Genomic DNA, 7,127 nt, shown 5'->3' on the forward strand with positions numbered 1-7,127 from the left:
TATTTCTTGACAGCCCTATTGTGCATGTGTATGTGCATGTATGTATGTGTGTGTATATGCATGAGTGTGTCTGTGAGTGTCTATGAGTGAGTGTATATTAGCGTATGGGTGTGTGTGTATATGAATGTGTGTGTGTATGAGTATGTGGGTATGTATGCGGTGTGTGTCTGTGAGTATGTATGTGTGTGTATATGCATGAGTGTGTCTGTGAGTGTCTATGAGTGAGTGTATATTAGCGTATGTGTGTGTGTGTGTGTGTGTGTGTGTACGAGTATGTGTGTATGTGAGTGCGTGTGTGTTTGTGTGTAAAAGCCTCACGGTAGGACAGGCTCTGTGCCTGTAATGTTCAGTATTCACTGCAGGCTGCTTCCCTCATACCCAATTCTCAGCATCTTTTTGAGGGGGGGAGGCGGTAAACAGCACCGAGGGGACACAAACAATTTCTGCACCTTTTCCCATTAAAGCATGCAGACGTGGCCACGACGCACACAAAGCTGAGCTTTCATTAGCCACCGCGTCTGCAAATCAGATTTTACACCGCGCATCGGGAGAACGCTGCGCACCGAACCTGCGTCTTCCCCTCCAAAGAAAGCCTTGACCAAGCAGAATATTGCCTCCGGTAGTTATGAGCACACGTTTTCTCAGTTAATACATGCATAACGTGGACCTCGTGTTGCTCCGGCGCCCGCTAATGAGCTTTTGCACGGGTAGCATTTCATGGATTTATTTCCCTGGCAAAAAAAAAAAAAAAAAAAAAAGACATATGTTTTGTGAGCGGGAACTGGTTTGTGCACGAGGAGGCGACTCTCCCGCCGTAGACTCTAAATGCAATAAGTACACACAACAGCGAGGGCTTCAGACAGCAACGGGTGGGATTCAGGCCTTCCAAGTGCATGTGTGAGCACATCCATCCATCCATCAGTTATGTATACCTGCTAATACCTGGTCAGGGTCGTGGGGTGCGCTGGCACCTAACCCAACGTGCTTTGGACGAGAGGCAGGAATGCACCCTCAGCAGGGCGCCAGTCTATCGCCGGGGCACACAGAGCCACTTCAGTTGTTTTTTTGCCCATTTGAGTTATGGGAAAAGCACAGAAAACATGAGCTGTTTGCACAGAAATGCATGCTGGGTAGAGTGCAAGTTAAGTAAGTTAAGTGAGGGACGTTGACTGAAAACTATGGTCTTGTACGTTCACATAAAAGTCAGTCTGATGTTTAATAATGATGCCATCCTTCCGAACTCAAAAAATGAATGCTGACGCAGGCAGAAATGGTAATATTTTGGGCAAGGTCAAAGTTCAGGCGTCTGCATGCATTTAATCATGAGGGGCAGCAATGTGCTCTAATCAGATCATTTGTTTTAAAAATTATAGAGAATGTTTTATTTTGCATAATTGTGCCAAAGTTTATATAGCTTTGACAGTTTCACATTTGAATATATTACACTGTGGCTTTACCTGTCTGTTATAATAATGGAAAAGGTCAATCTTCTTCAATTTGAACAATTCAGCAGCTATATTTGTATTGTTAAAAGGTCTGGGGGTAATGCAATACGGGCCATTAAGGTAAATACTCATTACGTCAGTCAAGCTCATTTCCATCCTGTGGTAATTTCTGTAAATGACCATTTTCAAGGCTGGCTGGATTGGAATAACAAGGGAAAATAGTGGAGGACGTCAAGGAGGAGGAGAAGAAGAATTTAAATCAAGCAACGTCAAAGTTCTGAACTATTCAATGGATCAATAACATTTCCTTGCAATACCAAAATGAATGTTTTCTGAAAAACACCAGTATCACACACATTACAGGAACCAAAATTATGTTTGCACCCACTGCAAAACCGCCAGGAGAACGGCTTTGCTCATTAACGGGTAATAGTCTCTCTCTGCCACTCTTAAGTCCATTTGCAACTCCAAACGTGAACGATAAAATTCCGGGGTCTCCAGGAAGTGAACAGGCATGGGGTGTCTGGGTATGTTTTACACCAATTTTTTTCATCAAATTCTGCAGGTGACTTTTGCGAAGTCAAATCTGTATATATATCCACGGTGAAAAGCTTGCAGGAGAACAGTGAATAATACATTCAAAACCCCTCTTTAAAAAATGACCTGTAGAGAGCCAGAGCTGCCTCAGACACTCAGACAGATTCAATAAAATATGAGCTAAATTTGCCCCCATTTCTAAAGGTAGAAATATCATACTTTAAGGCCTCCCAGGCAAACAAGCTTAAATCCTTAAAGGCCAAAAGCCATGCAATTAGACGCCGGTGTCTAACAATAACATCCTCTTAAATTATTGCTTTTCATCGGTCATTCAGTCAAGGTGCAGCACCATAACCCCTATAACCAGCGGTAACCATCCCTGTTCCTAGAGATCTACCAGCTAGTAGGTCTTCATTCCAACCCTAACAAAACACACCTCATTCAACAGCTGATAATTAGTCGAGTCAGGTGTGCCAAATTAGGGTTGCAATTAAAACCGGCAGGATAATAGATCTCCAGGAACAGGGCTGGTTACCACTGCTTAGACTCTTAGCACATTGATGCGAAAAACTCGATCGGTAAAACCACGAGAGATTTAAAAAAAGAAAGAAATTACGAGGCAGTCCCCTTCCCCAAAGGAGAGCTGAAACTGACACCCCAGGTTGATGATTATGGCATTTCATAATCCAATAACTGTCCGCAAAAAGTCAAACAACTGCTAATACTACAGTGATGGTATTGATATCACAAAAATCCCCCACTGAGCCTTAAGTAATCAATCCACTCTTTGTATAGCGGCTAAGAAAACTCAATGGGTTATTTTCATTGAGCGGAAAGGCTTTTCAAGAGCACCGGGAAGCAAGCATTTCTGTATGCAAGTAGAATTTCAGCAAAAATGCAAAAACTGCCATTTTTCCAAAAAAAAATAAAAATAAAATAAAAGCAGCTTCTCACAGTACCATACAAAAGCGAAAAGATGATTCCAGTGCAGAGTAACTTAACTAAAAGCAAGCTACTACCTGAAATAAATCGACCCTCTCTATGATCTAGCTCGAAAGTAGTTCATGGTGTCCTTCTACCTGAAATGATGGCTTGGCTACTCTGTTGCTTCCAGAGTTACTTTCACGTTTCCGTTTTCACACAGCACACTAGCGACAGCTTAGTGCATGCTTTATGGTTTATCAGAGCTCAGTTTGTTTATCGGCAAAAGCTTGCATGAAGGCACACTGTGATAGTGATAAAGGGCACTATATTATTGTAAATTGTTGGTAATTAAATGTAATATTTTTGTAAATAGTTCAGTCCTCGCCCTGCTGTGACCAGGAGGCTTGTGAACCCCTTTGACACTATGATCCGTGCCAGTGGGAGGAAACTCCTGGCAGGTTTTTAACACGCTGGACAGGTCTAAGGTGAGAAGTCAGCATCGTCCAATCAACTGCCATACGAAAGAGCGCTGCCTGCTCACATACCTGTGTGTGTGTGTGTCTGTCTGCATGTGAGGTTGTTGGTGAGAGTGTTCCCTCAATTCACACTTCCCGGTGAAATTCCTTTGTAAGCTTAGATATCTAATAAAAGCGTTTCTCGGATGCTCTGCCTCATCTCACACAGCCACTGTCTGCATATGCAATTTAAACCAGCCCACTTACTGCTTACAAGCCTGACTTACAGCAGCCGGACAGCTGAGGGCAGGTCAGAGCGCAAGCAAAACCAAGTGGCTGAGTGTTTCTATGAAGCTCTCCAAAAGGACACATTTTGCCTGAAATACAGGGCTTAGCCAAAAAAGAGAGAATGGGTAAATTATATTTGTTTTGCAGGGTTCCACAGGGTACCGCCCTCAATGCAATTAGCATTTGGAAGTGGAATATTGCTGGGAAAAGAATATATGCACAATATAGGCCTACCAATTTGGAAAGGACTAGTGCCATTTGGAGAGGTTTTGGGGACACTTGGGCCCACCTTTGGGAAAACACTTGTCAGATTTTACTGCTTCGTTCAATCCACTCCAAACTTTTATCCTGGTGTTGTACACAACTTGGGGTATCACTTGAAAAATAAATCTGGTTTTGTCCAATGTCAGAAGTACATGTAATCACTACAGAATAAACAATTTTTTTGTTGTTTTTCAGAATAAATATATCCTGTATGTTTTTATGGAGTGAGACTCAGTGGACTTCCATCATGTGCTCTTTATTTCAAGCTTTAGCCTAAACCATTTCTGTAATGTATATGGTTTATTTAAGACTGGAGGATTCTTAGGAGAGAGAAAGAAGGGTTTTTTTTTTAATAAAAAAGGGGTGCTACTTAGTGCTACTTTCTTTATGTGAGCTTTTTGGTACACGTATACTCCTATAAGAGTGAGAGAGACAGAGACAGACAAAAAGAGAGAAGAATAGACAGAGAGAGAGAGAGCTTGAAAGAATATGAGCTTGCATTTTGGAAAGAACTTTATGAACGATTGAACCATTTAACCTGCACAACAGCAACAGAGAGCTCATATTCTCACATCAAACTGAATATGAAGTCATGAATCAGAAGTAAGGGGATGGCGGGGGGGTACACCACAGCCTCATTTGTTGTAACATTTAATATAATATAATTCTTGTGTTCATCATGACCAAAAAAGCAGATTTTGGTGGCTATAATCTGAAATTTTAACCTTAAGGTTTTTATTTATTGCCTCTCCTGGTGCGATATTGCCTCTCTCCAGCCAGAGACTCCGTTTGCTCTGAACTCTGTAAACCGTAGATAAAAACAAGCTTACAAAAAAACAGTAGAAGGAAAATTAAAAAACTTTTCTGAAACAGTAAGAGGACTCTTCGATCGCGGGCACTCCCAGACACAATTGCACACAGTTTCTAGTCCTCTACAGAACACACATTAAACAAACAGACCGGTCTGAGCGCTTTCTATAGAACAGCTCGCAACTACTATTCCACGTTCACCGCAGATCGCCACATATTTCATTCTGTTTCCCTCCCCGTGCAGTACTGAACCTCACCCCCACTCCCACCCCCTTTCCCAAGGTGTGTGTGTGTGTGTGTGTGCGCGTGTGTGCGTTTGTGTGTGCATTTTAGCTCTGTTAAGTACTGCAGCATGTCAGGAGTTTATCAGGACGCCTTGCTTGAGGGCAGAATTGATTCAACAGGAAAGGTAGGATGTAACAGGGACAGAAATCCCTCTCTCTCACACACACACACACACGCAGACACACGCACACACATGCACACACACACACACACACACACGCACGCACGCGCACACACACACACACACACACACAAACACACACATGCACATACACGCACACACACACACACGCACATACACACACGCATACAGACGGACAGACAGATGGACGGACGTACGGACACACGCACATACACACTTGCGCACACACACACACACACACACTGGGGGACAGGGAAAACTAGCCGAAGGAAAGCACAAGATCAAAAAGGCGGGCTTAAGCCAGTGCAACAGAAACAGAATTACACTGCCTGTGCCCTGGTCCACACACATCAAGGAGAGTGTTGATTACAACCCATTCACCAGTGAGAGCCTCTGATACACGCACACATGCACACATGCACGAACACAAGCATGCACGCAAGCACACATGCACACAAGCATGAACACAAGCAACCACACACATGCACCAATTAGTACCCATTCACCAGCAAGAGCCTTTGATACACGCGCACATGCATACAAGCACACGCACAGATTAGTACCCATTCACCTCATGCTCCCTCCAGCAGGACTGTACAGAGAGGAGATGCAGAGGAGCAGGGTCCGGAAAACGCTAACCGCTCCCTCCTGTAGGGCTGTACAGGGAGGAGGTGCAGAGGAGCAGGGCCTGGAGAACGCTAACCGCTCCCTCCTGGGTGGCTGCGTTCCCCCAAAACGCATCGCTTGCAAATGGCAAATAAAAGTGCGATGGCTACTGGACTCTCGCACATCCAGTTCCTTGCTGGCAAGTACGCTGTTTCCTCTGGTTGAGCGGAGCGGGAGGCACCCGCCAAGAAAATGCAATGTAATCGCGCCCACCCTTTAGATAACCGTGGAGATAATGAATCCATCGAAAGATATGGATCGCTACGGCATGAAATATTACATTTATACGATCTCCCTGACAGAGATCATAAGTCAAACGCTAACAGGAGAACGGCCCTACCAGACTCGCTTACAGTGTTCCCTTCCACAAACAAGTAGTGCATAAAGGCTTATTTTTCTGAGTATACTTCAGCACATCGAGTTTATCTGGTTAAGTATACTTTATGTTCAAGTACTTTATAGAACAAAATTTAAGTTTGAATATACTTAAAAGTATTAAAGTATTTCCATTAATGAACAACTTCTTAACTTTGTATCTTAAAGTGGTAGGCGGCACTTTAAGTATTTTAAAACCGTGATCTAAGTTTCGGAAAAGTAAAGTGAAAGTGCACTTTAAGTGCACTAACTGGGATTGAGTTCAGAAAAAGTGTACCGTACTTAAGGCATACTGTACTTCCATAAACTTATTTTTTCGTAAGGGTTGCCGGCTCTGTGCTTCCTGGCAAGCGGCAGTTTGCTCAGGGTTGCCGGACAGTGCCATGGAACGAGCGAAGTCTTGGCGCTCGGACGCGTCTGAAGCGCCGACAGCTCTACGCATTGTAAATACCGATTTCATTCAGTAACCCCCCCCCCCCCCTCCGAGTGCCAAACCCAGGCGTCAAGTGAAGCTTTTACAAAATGCCTAAACCATAAAGCGCTGGTTATATTAGACATACTGGGGAGACCTAATAGTTCAAATAAAATAGATTTGAAAGTTTTATATACCAACGCGCGATTCCAGTTGACTCATTAATCTAACTTAATTCCACTGTAACCTCTGGCTCCTGACCCCCGTGATCCACCGAAACCAGGGGGGGGGGGGGGTGAGAACGACTGCCGAGATGGACGCTTTCACGACGTGCGTTCGCGGCTTGCAATGGCGCTTCCCGCACAACGCGCTCCGAAAACGAGCCGGAGGAATCCACGCCGTCTCGCAGATCCCAGCTCGCAAATCACACGCTTCCTGTAGGGAGCCCTAGCCTGTGTGCTGACCCCGCCCACCACCTCACCCCCCCCCCCCCGTCAGGGGCAGACGCACCACATCGCCCGCTG

Source organism: Anguilla anguilla, chromosome 14 (genome assembly GCF_013347855.1).
Source record: "Anguilla anguilla isolate fAngAng1 chromosome 14, fAngAng1.pri, whole genome shotgun sequence".
NCBI classification, from domain to species: domain Eukaryota; kingdom Metazoa; phylum Chordata; class Actinopteri; order Anguilliformes; family Anguillidae; genus Anguilla; species Anguilla anguilla.